At 35.2% G+C, this 15,632-nt stretch overlaps 1 protein-coding gene across 1 annotated transcript in view; it reads right to left on the reverse strand.

Annotated features, from left to right (window-relative positions):
* Positions 1–2,113: 2,113 nt before the first annotated feature.
* Positions 2,114–15,632, reverse strand: part of nup35 (nucleoporin 35) — an 86,476-nt gene continuing 72,957 nt past the window's right edge. Inside the window, exon 10 of the transcript XR_012384873.1 lies at positions 2,114–4,183. The gene's annotated coding sequence lies outside the window, so the exon portion shown is untranslated. The remainder of the gene's footprint in view (positions 4,184–15,632) is intronic.

Raw genomic sequence — 15,632 nt, forward strand, 5'->3', positions numbered from 1 at the left:
TATAACCACATTTGATGGTGTATAAATACATAGTATTTGTTTTTATTTACTCCATGTAGTTCAGAGAGCCGAGAGGCTTATTTTGATTTTGTCAGACACATTAAGGTAAGTCTCACACTCTCAAAGACACATACACACACTTTAATTTGCTGTTATACTCCAAACAAAATCCAGAAACTAAGCTTTTTTGGCACAGGCCTATCTTAAGGGTTAAAGGTGCCAACTGATGAACAATAAAAATTACAAATTTGACCTCTTCCCAACAGGGAAAACCACCAACAATAAAAAAACTGCATGATTATAAGGTGTCTTGATTTTGCAATCAAAAAATGTGGTTATGATAGAAGTTAATGGGGCAAAACAGCCACCAACAGTAAATTAGGGATAAAATAATGCAAATTAATTAAAAATGATGCATCAAAGGTAATGTTGTTTCACGTGTTCAAGACTTTGATAAAATATATATTTTTAAATCCAGTCCACAATTACTTTTATATTGAAAATACACAATTTTGTGTGCTTTTTGCACCAAAATCAGTGACATCATTTATAAATTTGGCAATTAAACAGAAAAAAATCTATTAGTAGTTTTGATCAGGACTAAGGTTGGTTAACAGATTTATGGAATTTTGTTGTTATTATTATTAATCTGATGCATTTTTACAGCAGTTTAATTCAGTGGATATTTTCATTCTGGACATAACAAAAGGGTAGTCAATTGGCCCAGAGCGTATTGTTGAGTTTTGTTTTGTTTTTTTTCAAAGCTTTTTCTCAAAATCAGTGTCATAATAAGATTTGTCACCAAAAATCATTCCGCCAACTGAAACAAAAAAAAGCTATGGCTAAATTAAGATTCAGAGTGGATGAAAACATCCCCAACAGTAAATAAGCGCTAATGCAACAAAGCTTAATGAATGCTGTAGAAATAATGTGGCCATAGTTTGTTAATTTTGAGATTTTCTAATCAAATCGAATTATATTTTATTTTAATTCACAACAATGACTATTATTAGTCTTTGTTAAGAAAAACAAATCCAAACGATGATTGTAACAAGCTTTAAAAAATGTTTAGTTTTCAGTAAATGGGTTTTTATTGTAGCAACATTTCTTAATTAGCGAGTGTAAAAGGTGTTTTTTCATGATTTTGTCACATCTTTCTGTTTCTGAGCAGAATTCTTTATGAGATCTCCCCAAACTGGCAATAATTCTTGTAGTAAACAGAGCTTTGTAGATAATTGCAAAACATCCCTTTCTGGTATCATGTGGACACGTTACTGGCCAGGGTTGTCATGGCAACAAAGTGGAAAAATTGCATACAACTTTACACAGAAAGGGTCAGTAAGCAGTTCAGTCGCATCAGTATCATATGTAAGTCTTGTGTTTAAATAGCATGCATATCAAGTGCCTTGCTGCAATCAAAATAATGCTTTTGTAAATCGATGGACCTAATCAAATTTTTTTACAATTAACAATTTATAGGAGTTACAATTTAAGAAAAGACATGGCAGGCAAATAGGATACAAAAAATCCTAACATTTATCATCATACTTCACAAGTGGATTGATCACACTAGGAATTGCAAACATTTTTTGAATGCATTGCAAGTTTTCTAAAATGTACTGTTTAAATGTGAAAATTACACATTATTTCATTACATATGCACTACTTTGCATTTAATTCTAGTACAAAAATCTAAATAGTGAATGAAGTCAGATGATTATATTTTAACCGTTTTTTTACAGAGGGGATTTTGAAAATATTTTTCTATATCACTTCATTATTTAGAAAATGCTAAATAATAATTCTATAATAATAATAATAATAAATATAGCTGCAAGCAGCAATTAAGGGGCCAAGCACTTTATAGGCAGAATGAGCAAATCAGTCTAGAGCCAGAATGAGCAAAGCAGTCCAGAGGACAAAAGCAACAAGGTTAGTAAGGAGTTTTTGACACATTTGAAGTATGTAATGGCCAACAGACAAAATGGCTGACCTGGGAAAATTAAACATCATTAGACTCGACATGCTTCACCGGATGTAAAGAGTTTGTCCAAAATTTTATGAATTTTGGAAAACGGTTAAGATGTTATAAGTAATAAAAGGCATTTTTTTTTATCTCCTGACCAATAGGGGGCAGGGTGCCAAAACGCTGCAGATAACCTCAGACCATAGTTGTTATAATACAAACCAAGTTTGGTATGAATAAGTCAACGCGTTACGGAGATAACACCTTAAGTTAATTTTTTCAAGCTAGACATTAAATTTGTTTGCAAATTGAACAAAAACAGTTTGTTTAATCAACTTGAATTCAATAACTTTTGGTTAGCATGGCCTGTAGATCTCGTGATTTAATTTAGTTTAAAATTGCATAAACAGTGTAGGAAAAGTTTGATCAAGTAGTTTTTTGCAAAATTTTAAAATTGCGAAGAAATTTGCATGACGTCTTAGGGTACATTTGAATCGGCTTGAGCCAAGGAATCAAAGGAAAATAATTTTGATTGTATCCCATTCAGTTCAAAAGTTATAACGTGATACATATGTGAAACTTTGAACAAGTGGTGGCGCTAGAGAGTTTGAGTTAGAGACTTTAGGTTTGCTGTGGTTCATGTTGACACAGACAAGAAGATTAATAATAATAGGTATGCTATAGGAAAGTTTTGACCAGAGTTGGGTGTAACGCGTTTCACAGTAACACCTTACTGTATTGTAATTACATTTTTGAGGAATGCTGTAATGTAATGAATTATATTTTGCATATGCACTAGTTTGCATCCAATTCTAGTACAAAAATCTAAATAGTGAATGAAGTCAGATGATTATTTTTTTAACCGTTTTTTTTACAGAGGGGATTTAGAAAATTTTTGTGTATTTTGCATTTGTGTAATTTGATTACCGTTACCAAAGTTAGTATTATTGCGTTACTTTACAAACATAGTTTTTGGAAGAAAAAAATGCTATTTTTAGAATCAAGTTTTCTGCTTTACCATCGGTTAATAAGCATGCACTTTTAAATAGCTTTAGAACTCAAGCTGAAATGGCTGCTGACGAGAGTGGCTGCAACTTCAAGTTAAAATACAGACATTACATTGATTTTATTGGGCGGTAAAACAAAAATATTGCTGTGAAATGCAGTCTATGTTCAGCCTCCAAAGAACTTTCCACTGCTTTTAACTCAAACAGTACTGTAACTTGTTCAAGCACTTGAATACAAAGCATTCTATGACAATACTCATCGATAAGGAGGACACCGGCGCTCAAAAACACGGTGGCCCAAAAAAGACGGCGGCCCAACCGCCACTAACGTGATGAACTGACTAATCAGCTTCATACTTTAAAATATTGTATATTTAGATAAACTATTTACCTCAGTCCAATACTGAACACCCAAACACTGCAATGCTTTTTTATACTATTAATGTCAATTGTCACAGTTATCCATTTTTCTCCTAATAGGTTTGGAACAAGTTAATGATGAGAGATTTTTAAGTTTCAGGAATACTCTTTAAGTCTTTTGAATATGTCAAGCTACTGTGATTTTATTCAACCCATTCTAATGTTTTTTAGTGAATATTATATTACCAAAAGAGCTGTAGTTTATTTTGTATTTTTATAGGTATATTTTTTGTTTTAAAAGTAACTTCAAAGTAAAGTAAATAGTAATCTGATTACTTTTTGCATGAAGTAATTAGTAATATAATAAGATTACAGTTTTCCAGTAGTAGTCAGTAATTTGTAATCTATTACTTTTTAAAGTAACTTACCCAACACTGGTTTAAACCACAATAAATTGAACTCAAAACTAAAGACCAATTAATAATAATAAAAAATAATAACTCACAATCAACATCTCTGTGCCTGTGGGTCACAAATGCAGTTAAAAGCTTTCAACTAGCATTGAACCATTAAGGTCAAACAGACGGGCTCCTGTAATCGTTAAATGATGTCTCGTAAAACGTATGCAAGTCCATAAAAATGTAGGGGTTTGGGACACGGTTGACATGAAGGACCAACATAATGAGATTAGCATCCTCTTTGGGTTTGATTCTACTCAATCAAGCTGATCCCCAAGGTTTATGACTCTATTAGGGGCTGAGGCTTGGACAGAGGAGGCCCGGTCCTGACATCAGACGATCAGCATGTGATGAACTAGCTGCTGTGGAGGACATCAGATAGCAGAAGAGGACTAAAAGAGAGAATCACAGCATACAAGCTCACATTTAATGCCTTTATGTGACGCTGAGAAAATAGCTAGACAGATGAATGAAGCTAGAGAGGACCTTACTGGGGTGAATGCTTGTGGGATCATTTTTTGACAATTCAAGGTCCGTTTGACTTGAATCTTTTAATGTTTTACCTGTTCATTTATGTGATATTTTTGGGCATAAAAACAAAGTGGAAGTGGACAACACTGCCATGGCCATGTCCATGTAAACACCTGAAAACAAATGTGTTTGAAAATGATGATATCATAGGTGTATTTAGGGGAGCTTAGGCAGCAGCAAAAACTGTAAAAAAAATTCTGGGAGTTTTCAGATACCTTTAGCGTCTTTATTTTAAATTTAAATTTATTTTTATTTTAATATTTCTGCCGCGCCACAGAGTGCATTTAGTATAGTTTCACTTTAAATAACATGCAAATATGCACGTCTGGTGTGCCATATTTTCAACTGTCATGTGCTCCGTGTTGCCGCACTAAGGGGCGCATCGGTTGTGCGACCTGCTTTCCTGTGTCTGCTCTGTTTAATGAACAGCACCTTCTGTTGACCACAGCACTGCTCACATAGACATGTGTGAGCTTGACGAGTTCAGAAACTGTTATATCACTAAAGCACTGTATTGTAAATAATAAACATGCATGAGAAGAATAAATTGCCAATTTAAACTGTTTCATTTCAAAACAAAGGAATTGTTTACTGTGGTCAAACAATAAACTTCATTAAACTGAAATATTCTTTAATTTATGTAAACTGCACAAATGAAATCAGCTGAATGGAGGATATACTAACCTACAGGTTACAGGGTTCAAAAAATTTTAATAAATTAGGCCAAAATTCCGACTATGTTTGGTTATAGTCAGGGCCAGACAAAATCTGAGGACATTTTTTGCTATTTCTGCACAGAAGTTTGTAAAAAAAAAAAAAAAGTATTTATGCAGAATAATTTTGAGAGACTCATAACTTAATATATGAAAAAAATAATAATAAGATTTCATTTTTTTTGTTGTAATTTTACAATGCAAATCCAATTATTTGGCAAACAAAACAAGTCTCTTTCATAAAATATCTACTAAAATACAGTAGATATTACAAACTGTATTATAAATAAATTATATGAATATTTTCTTATTAGTCAATAATATTATTGTAATACAATTTAAAACTGAAAAAAATATAAATTTACACAAATTTATACAAGTAGAGAAATAGACTCAATGATTGGCTAAAAATCTGTGGATTTATGCATGCGCAGATTCCGTGGGGGCCTAGTTATAACTTAGCATGTACCATGAACACCATAATTGTTGTAAGTACATTTTCATTCAACAAAAATAACGTCTTTTATTAACTAAACCAGGATTTCTAATTTTTTTCCCCTCTTGCAGCGCCAGACAGAATGACCAAAAGTTTCAAGATTTTCTATTGTGAAGACTTTTTGGTCAATTAACAAAATAAAATAAAATAAAAAACATTAATGAAATAATTATTTTATTAAAGCATAAGCCCTGAAAAGCCATTATCCACAATGATTTGAGAATAGCTAAGGGGCTTCTCATTCTGCTCCACATAAAGTCAAACAACGCACCTAATAGAGGTCTCCAGTATTGACAAAAAAATATGATCTTAAAAAGCTGACTTTATGGAATTACTGAATCCCTGACTTTAATGATTTGTGCTAAGACAGATTGATTCTGGAACAAAACTCCACAGTGTTGCTCTGAAATGCACTAATGTTCTGCCCAGGCTTTGTTTGGCACAATTTGGGGCTGGTAATTTGATGTTGATGAATCTGCCAAACTGTAGTTCAGCAGGGGACATTCCAGTAGTTCCAGTAGAGTTGCTTTGTTTTTCTTTAGAAATTTAGGAAGCTGTTGTTTCTTAAAAAGTTTATGCGATTCAACTAAAGTCAACTATCATCATACTCCTCTGAAATAATCACTTTGTTTGTCATACAGCCTGAAATCAAATCACATTCCAAATAACTTTTCCAGCCTTAGACATGTTAGACGGAATATACTTATTTGTCGTATTTGTGTTTAAATGGATGGAATGAACATTGACATGACCATATTTCAGAAAATAGCATATTTGACTGAAAATATGTATAAATATGTATGTTATATTTATCTAACCTACAGTTAGATGTAGGTTTAGAATAACAGGTTTAGGTTTATCAACACAGTATCAACACATAATAAGCAGACAGTCTACTAATACTCAAATGGATCATCAATAAAGTTTACCATTAAATTATATTGTATTTATTTATTTCTCCTGTATTAAATTACAACCTGTATTTTACCATTTGTTTTGACTTTAACAGCTTATTAATAACTAGCCTTATTAAAGAGCATTTAACTGAGCAAAATGAACAAAACATGGAGAAAACACCTCCACCTTCGATGGAAAAACAGCCACCTGCGGCATCGAGTCCTCAACCTTCAGAATTGGCCACTACTGAGGATCAAGCTTAGCTGCCCCCTACTGGTAATGTATGTCCTGAGTCAGAGAATTTCTCTAAGTATTGTGGCTAATCGCGGTTAGTCATGACACTCTGTTCTGAGACGCGCATTTCTAAAGGCCCCATCTTTACATTTCCAGCCTTTCTACAACTTTTCCCAAAAGTCTTTTAAAAGCAGAGTGTAATGTGTGTAAAGGTATAGATTTTCATAGACACTGTCAGTTTAAGTGCAATAGCTTATACAGTTAATTTTTTTCTTAAACTTCTGAAACTTATATTTACAGGTGTGCTAGAAAATGTTGAACATCTAATGAATGTTTTGTTGTTGTTGTAGCAGTTTTTTTAAATTCTATTTAATTTTGAAGCATTTATGTTAAAAAGACTGTCAAAAAACCATAAACGCCGATCAATATTTACAATTTTTTTAACCAATAATTTTAAAGAACCCCTACTATGGGTTTTTGAAAATGACCTTCCATCTGTGCAATACAGCTCTAAGTGAAGTGAAATACCCAGCTAAGACTTAAATCTGAAAGTGCACAGTGTTTAAAACTATTAATTCATTTATAAAAGAGTCGACTAATAGTGCTTCAAATGAATCATCTTGATAACAAGTCTTTAGCCGTTTCAAATTGACGTCAATACAAAACTTAACCCCGCCCAATTGTTGCACACACAAACCCGGGAAAATTGAAACCTGTGGTGCCGGCCACAAACACAGTAGCAAAGAAAAAGAGGAAGACAAACGCTGTAGCAGATCTCGGTTGAATCAAGTCATGAAAACACTGTGCTCGGCTATATATTATTAGAAGTGTGAGGGAACGTTATGCCTAGTTCAGACTGCGTGATTTTAACCCCGATTTTGGCTCGCCGACAGGTTTTGAGAAATCGCCGACAAATGCCTGCAATCACAGGCAAATCGCTGCTCGTGCACGTGAGTGACAATCACACAGTATGAACTATCAAAGACGCGATCTGAGAGAATCGCCGATGAGTCGCCGATGCCTGTGAGATATTTGGCATGCTAAATATCTGGTGCTGTTGGCGATTCAAATCATGCCGTGTGAATTGAGTTTTGACTGAAAATAACATCAGCGATCACCTACAGCCAATGACAGAGCAGCTTTCACTTGTGTGTGCGTGTGTGTATACCTGCTGCAGGCCAGCGGGAGGCTGGGGGAGAAGGTAAAAGCGCTCTTTTTCGGTTTATTTGGACCCACGAAATGGAGGAAAAACTAGTGGAGGTTTGACAGGACTCAGGAGCAACCGTGTCTGTTTGACGTTTCATACAGAAAGAAATTAGTTTATTATCAACGTTGAGGAGAAATGGCTAATTCCCTTTAAACCCAGGTGAGCAAACATGTACATGTTCTACCCCATTAAAGGCTTCTTTCTCATTATGTAGTTAATAACAAAAGATATACTACATGTTTTTGGCTGTGAGACGTAGTTTGGTCGAAGTTGTCGGCGATTCTCCCTATAGTAAAGTCATGCAATGTGAATGTCCATGTCGCCGAACCATCTTCCAGTGTAAACAAAGCAGCGACGAAACGCTAGCCCAGATAGTCAAGCAGTGTGAAAACATCTGTGACACGACTAGTTTAAAAATCATGCAGTCTGAACTCGGCATTAGTGTTATTTTCTTTACCCAAAGATGAAATTGTGAAAAGTCAGTGTTTGAGGATTATTTTAGCAAAAATACCTTAGCATTATAGCTCAGGCTTGTGCTGTTCCCATCATTTTTCTAACGATTGCTCCAGCAATCTACACGCTTAAAACAGGGGATTCGTCGGCTGTTGTAAAAGGAAGGATCAGAAATAACTATTGATGTATGGGACTTTGTCAGAGCTCGACAGGAACTTTACAGTACATCGATCAGTGGATCATGGATCAGTTTCTTCCTCCTTTCCACAAGTGTAAATATGAGCAATTAAAATGGTTGCCTCTGTGTTTTCACTAGCTTGCAAATTATGTATTTAATTGTGTTTTGTTACTTGTAATCGCTTGTACTGTGCCTGATTAACTCTTTATATTCTCATTTTGCGTCTAATGTCACGTTGAAAATGCATCGCGTGCCGCTTTGTTTACAGATTTAAATGCATTTAAAATTACGTGAGTTTTCTGAGATAAATACCAAAATGAGTGAGTGGCTGGAAATGGGTCTGAAATATGCAAGACTCCCGGGAAAAAACAGGAGTGTTGGCAGGTATGCTCACACATACACTATGCACTCTGACTACTTCAATACTGTTGATATGCTGTTCTGGGCATTTCTCTTTGTCTCACGCTGAACGCTGTCAACCAATCGCAATAGACTGTCATCGGTCCAATCAGTGCAGATGAGCTTCATGCTAAGAAGGGGTTTGGGAACAAATGAATCGCTGAACGATTCATATGGGAGTCGCTGGGATACATAGGTAAAAATAAATGCATATTATAAGACAATGAAAGCATTTTTTGACCTTGCATGCATATCAGCCTTTTGTTGGAGACCCTTAAAACCAAAATATGACCCTTTTTAATGTATAATAAGGGCTCTTTAAGTGTTGACTTATTTATAATTTTAAGTGTGGTCAGTAGGGGAATACACCAACGACTACATCATTAGTTAAAAAAGTACAATCTAAATCAAAATAATATAAGACTGTGTTTTATGCAAGAATCGAACAAGCATAGATGCGTAAGGTTAGACTTCTTAAAGGAACTTTGGAGACATACAGTAGTTTACATAAATCATGTATCATACATTTAAAAGATAAACAAAAACATTTGCCTACAAATGGAGAACAATACTACTTTGAATGCATTATATATCTAAATTCATTGCAATTGTAACTTTTTTATTGATACAGTATTTAATTTAAAAGTTCTTTCTAGTAGTACTTTATTTTAATGGTGCCTTTTTGACATTCTGCTGACTAAATTTTACATTTAAAGATTTAGCAGATGCTTTGAACACACATCCAGAGCAGTGGGCTACCGGGTAGCAGTTGGGTGAGTGATGCAATACTCAAGGGAGTAAACTCAGCCATGGTACTATGGGTGTTAAAAGGACTGGTTATTCATTCCCAACACACAATCCCTGCTGGAGCCAGGACTCGAACCTGCAACCTTTGGATCTTAAGTCTCTTATCATCAGCCCCTGGCTGCAGAGTTAAATAAGTATAACCTTGCAAGTACATTTCAAATATCAGTCATTCAATTATTACACCATCTGCTTAATAACTTCAAACTATTTACAAACTGTCAAGCATGTCAACTTTAACATTCTGCTAATAATGAGAGTTGGTTGATATGCAGTTACAGGGTTGCTCATATACTGTAGTCCATCAGAATGTTGAAAGTTTATTATTGTTAGCACTTACTGAACAATGCATTCCTTAATTTTCCTTTGCCTTAGTTTCTTATATATCAGGGGTCACCACTGCGGAATGAACCGCCAACTATTCCAGCATATGTTTTCCGCAGTGAATGCCCTTCCAGCTGCAACCCATTACCAGAAAAAAACCCATACACAGTAACATTCACCCACACACTCATACACTACGGCCAACTTAATTCATCCAATTCACCTATAGTGCATGCCTTTGGTGTAAATGTCAAAGACACGTTGTGTATTTTTGTGTCTCTGTTGTAAACTCACATTAATTTTTTTTATATTAATTTCTGCTATAAACCCATATTATAATGTGACATTTAATTTCAAAGCAGAGAAAGTGTAGCCTTGATTGTTTGGAAGTTATTATTAAAAGAAAGAGTTCCTATTAGAGCATAGCTGATCACACGTTTGAGTTGGGTGAAGTGAGGGACCATTGCATCATGGGTCAATCTGACAAGGTGGCAGAAAGAATCTAACAATACAGGGAAAGAGAATATTCATTAATCTGCATGGTCTAAGAAGGTTCACACAGTAATTCATATTTTAGTCTGTTACATTTTGTGTATTGTTTTATGTCAGTTTACTTGAACAATGTTCTGTGTAAAGACTGATCGTCACCTGAGAATTATAAGGTTCTATCTGACATTTTTTGTCAAAACTGAGGGTTTAACATATTCTTATTAAATGACAACTTATTTACATTATGTGATATTTTTTATAAGTTGTTTAAATTTTAAACTGTTTATTTAGAAAACAAATGTTACACACATGCTGTTTGCTATGGAATGCAAAAACTTTAAAGCTCATTATCTCAAAATCATTCAGAACGCAGATAAAACCTTATAATTCCAAGATGACGTGCTATTACTGGAGTTGTCATACTTGTTCATACTATGGTGGCACACATGCAATTATATAAAACACCATCAAATAAAGAAAAGATCTTCATCCGTTTGACAGCACAGCTGCTGCAATATGGAGCTAATAATAATACAATCTGAATTTGAATTGTGTTAATTTGAATTATTGACAATTGTAATTTAATAAATCTAAATTTGTAAATGCTGGTAATTTTTAACAATTTAAATTAAATTTAAATTTGAATTTCATAACTTGAACAGACTTAAACAACTGAAATTTAGGACAACTGTATTTTTTAATGCTGATTTTTTTAATAGATGTATTTTCAAACTTCAGATTTTTTTTTGTGTTCGGAATTCATAGACTACAGATATCCAGTTTGTAAAAAAACTGTTTCAAGATATCCAGTTTGTAAAAAAACTGTTTCAAGTTTTCAAGATGAAGAAATTCAGAGCATTAAATTCAATATTCTAAAATTCAAAACCAGAAATTTAGATTGTGAAGTTCAGATTCAGCAGAAAGTAAGTCAGGGGTCATCAACAAGAGAAGAAAAAAATGTGAAGGTTTTCAGTATTAAAACATTCAATTGTCGTAAATTTCAGATGAGGGCGACGCAGTGGCGCAGTAGGTAGTGCTGTCGCCTCACAGCAAGAAGGTCGCTGGTTCGAACCTCGGCTCGACTCAGTTGGCGATTCTGTGTAGAGTTGGCATGTTCTCCCTGCGTTCGCGTGTGTTCGGTTTCCCCCACAGTCCAAAGACATGTGGTACAGTTAAATTGGGTAGGCTAAATTGTCCGTAGTGTATGAGTGTGTGTATGAATGAGTGTGTGGATGTTTCCCAGAGATGGGTAACGGCTGTAAGGGCATCGTAAAAACGTGCTGGATAAGTTGGCGGTTCATTCCGCTGTGTCAACCCCGGATTAATAAAGGGACTAGGCCAAAAAGAAAATGAATGAATGAATAAATTTCAGATGTTCAATATTCAAGTTATGAAATTCAAATTAAGAAATTCAAATTCAAAATAAGAAATTCAAATTCAAAACAATTTTTAACAGTTTATAAATATTTAGATTTATTAAATTACAATTGTCAATAATTCAAATTAATACAATTCAAATTCAGATTGTTTTGGCATATTGTTAGCTCCATATTACAAATCCTCACAACGCATACACATAAAAAAATGTGCTGCATTTTCACACAACACAAACATTAATAAAACGTGCTGCATTTTCACACAACACAAAAAGAATGGAACACAATGGAAATGTTTCAAGGGGCCTCAACATCGTGACAGACACTGTTGATGTTGTAGGAGATCTTTGAAAGGGGAGTCCTCCTTGTCTTTAATATTTGTTAGCCTAAATAACCATAACCTAACCGGGATTCGTTATGTTCCAGGGTCTCCTTGAAACATTTCAGTTGTGTTGTAAGAAAATCCTAATTTGCTGGTGTTTTCCTAAATTGCAAGCTTTCTTAGCCACCGTATCATACGCATACCAGCAGACATTTTGAATGAGAGACTGTGAGAAATGCATATTTTGAATGTTATATGCTTTATTTCTTATAGTTTTCATGATGTCTGCTGAAAGAGAGAGAGAGAGAGAGAGAGAGAGAGAGAGAGAGAGAGAGAGAGAGAGAGAGAGAGAGAGAGAGAGAGAGAGAGAGAGAAACAAATAAACGGCAAAGACATCAGTACAAAGGGTGGCTATCATTTTATTTACACCAGTGCTGCTACTTTTGGACTGTGAGGGAACCAAAGCACCCGGAGGAAACCCACATGAACACGGGGAGAACATGCAAACTTCACGCAGAAATGCTATCTGACCCAGCTGAGACTCAAAGCAGGGAACTTCTTGCTGTAAGGCGAAAGTTCAAACCATTGAGCCACCGTGATACACAATACAATAGTTTACTAATGCTACTGGTAGTTAATGCATTAACTGACATTAACTAGGAGCTCATTGTTAAGTGTTACATATTTGTATATGTCGACTGCAAATGGAATTTTTAGAAACATTCCATTGTTTTCTTTTAACAAATCTGTTTACCTTAATCCCTCTACTTTCCATGCATAAAATGTGAAAGTCTTGAGTTTTTCCACCAGGAAGCAATGCATTTTGCGTGGCATTTCAGACAGGAGCGGTTTAACAAAACAAAGAGAAACAGCCATTTATAAATTTTCCATTCTAGAAATTTCCATACTTGCTAATGTTATGGTAAGCACATGTGCAAAAAAACAACAGCAAAACAAATGTTCCTCTTTAAGAATACCGACACGGAGCTTGTAAAGGTGTACTGTAATCTAGCGGGAATTGCTAAGTGACTTTGTCCCCATGATTCCAAACACGCAGCGCTGTTTCCCGGGTAGTTCATTCACAGCCACTGCAAAGATGATGAGCTCACAGTATGGGCTAAACAGCACTCTCACTTCAGCTGCCATCCTTTGAATTACATCATAAATCACTCATAAGTGGGGAACAAAAATGCTCCTGTGTTTAAAGCACAAAGCACCGGTGTTGGGTTGATGGGAGTTACGCCGCTCAAATGAGACTTTTTCACCTTGCCGAAAAGTCATTTCATGAGTAAAATAAGAGATTCCGAGCACAGTCTATTTACCGGACGCTGAGAAACAGATGAGCAGCACTGCGTAAGGAGCTTAAGAGGGAAAAAACTGAGAAGTCAGTGGTCTGTTGAGGAAAGCTCATCATAAACTTGGTCAGTTCTTCCACCCTCTCAAGACCCAGAGTGCCAAGGAACTGCTAGAGAGTTTAAGAGGCTTACCTTCTCATCAAACACACACACACACAGATGCATGAGTGCATACACTTCAGACCAGCATACAAATGTGTGATTTGCATCCGTCGTTTGTCACTTTGAATTTGCGGGACAGACTGATTAGAAGCACTAAAGCACAACCTATAAAAGAAGTGGCAATTATGTGGAAAACTCATTAGCAGGTAAACAGGATTGAGAATCCATATGACTCACTTGCACAGTTCAGATACATTTCCTGATGGAGGAGTGTGCTGTGAAACTGCGGGGTTGATGGATTAATGATGATTAAGGGTTAACTTATTCGCCCCCGGTTTTAACCCAGCTTTTAGCCTCATCAAAAAAAAACATCATGGTTAATTCACTGAACTGCTGTAAGGTGATCAATGAGTGTTATTACTGTAAAAGGCATTAGCATTTTACATTATTCGGTGTGTTGAAAGGTCTGTGGTGACATTATTGACAAGATTATCCATTATTGACATTCTTCATTCTTCATACACTCCTTTGTTTTGTTATATATGGCGGTTTCTTTACATCTTGACACTTAAATAACTGATTTTAATTATTGTTGTTGTTTAGGAATACGTTTAAAAGGTGCTATGAACAAGGAAATCATATTAAAATATGAACATGCAATGAATGAAATGAAACAAATGAAAACACTTTCAAAATAACGGTTCATTAATGCAGTGTTTTCCAACCCTGTTCCTGGAGGAACACCAACAGTACATATTTTGGGTGTCACAGTTTGGATCTGACCCATTCATCTCTTCTAATGTTCTGATGAGTTGATTTAGATGTGTTTGATTGGGGTGAGGTTAAAAAAGTGTACTGTTGTTGTGCTTTCAGGAACAGGGTTGGGATACACTGCATTAACGTACTAGGTATAGTGTTCCCTCACTATAGCGCAGTTCACTTTTTGCAGTCTCGCTGATATTTTTTTGTGTAATTTGACATAATTGTTTTTCTACGGCGCATTGTGTTCTGTGTCCTGACTGGCTGTAAATCATTGTCAATCAATCTCCTCCGTGCCGTGTCTCCTGTACAGTATGTTCAGCTTGCCAAATTTACATAAATCTTCTAGCGCTAGCAGTGTGAAGCTAAGGTGTTACAACCTCTTTGATGTTAGTCTAGGGTAAAAGTAATAACTTTTAAAAGGTGTGGTACTTTCACAAGTGATGGGTGCAAGCAAAAGACACAAACAACAGAACTGCCAACAAAAGTGATTTAATGTACAAAAAGTGAAACCAGAGTAATGCCTAAATATATATACAAAAAGAAGAAATATCTACAATTATAATAAAGTGGCAAATTCAAACAAAGTATCAAACAAAATTTGGTCAATTCAAGAGTAAGGGGTTGATAGTAAAACCAAATAAAATAAATAAATATAACTATTCTAGCTCATAACAAACCCCTTACCTCGCTAGAAACATGTAAAGAAAAAGAAAAGAAATGTCTTCAGCACCTTGTGCCGTATTCTTCCCTATACTGAACTATATTAAAATGAATACACAGATGGTGTTCACTCTTCATCTGGTGTTTGTCTACGTGTTTTCAAAATGGAAGTCATACGACATCTTCCCCTAGTAGCAAAGAATTCTGGCCCAGATTTGGCAAAAAGCTGGCACAGAAGGCATTCATCCGGCACTGGCATACAGCATGTGGGCCAAACATGGCCCGGGTTTGGCAGAGGTGACACCGTTTTTAAGGCGGCACACAAGATTTGGGCCAGATGTAAAACGTAGTATTTGGCTTAGATTTAAAAATTTGATAAGTGGGCCATGTGAGTTTGGCCAGTCTTGACCCACATTTAAAATACACTAAAATCATTTTTAAGGTAAAGAAAAAAATTCTACCAATCAGGTCACTTTGAGAAAAAGCGTGCCCATAGTGTGCCTAAAGTGCATCACTCCATGGGATTATCAATTTCATTG

The sequence above is a fragment of the Danio rerio genome, chromosome 9 (genome assembly GCF_049306965.1).
Source record: "Danio rerio strain Tuebingen ecotype United States chromosome 9, GRCz12tu, whole genome shotgun sequence".
Lineage (NCBI taxonomy): Eukaryota > Metazoa > Chordata > Actinopteri > Cypriniformes > Danionidae > Danio > Danio rerio.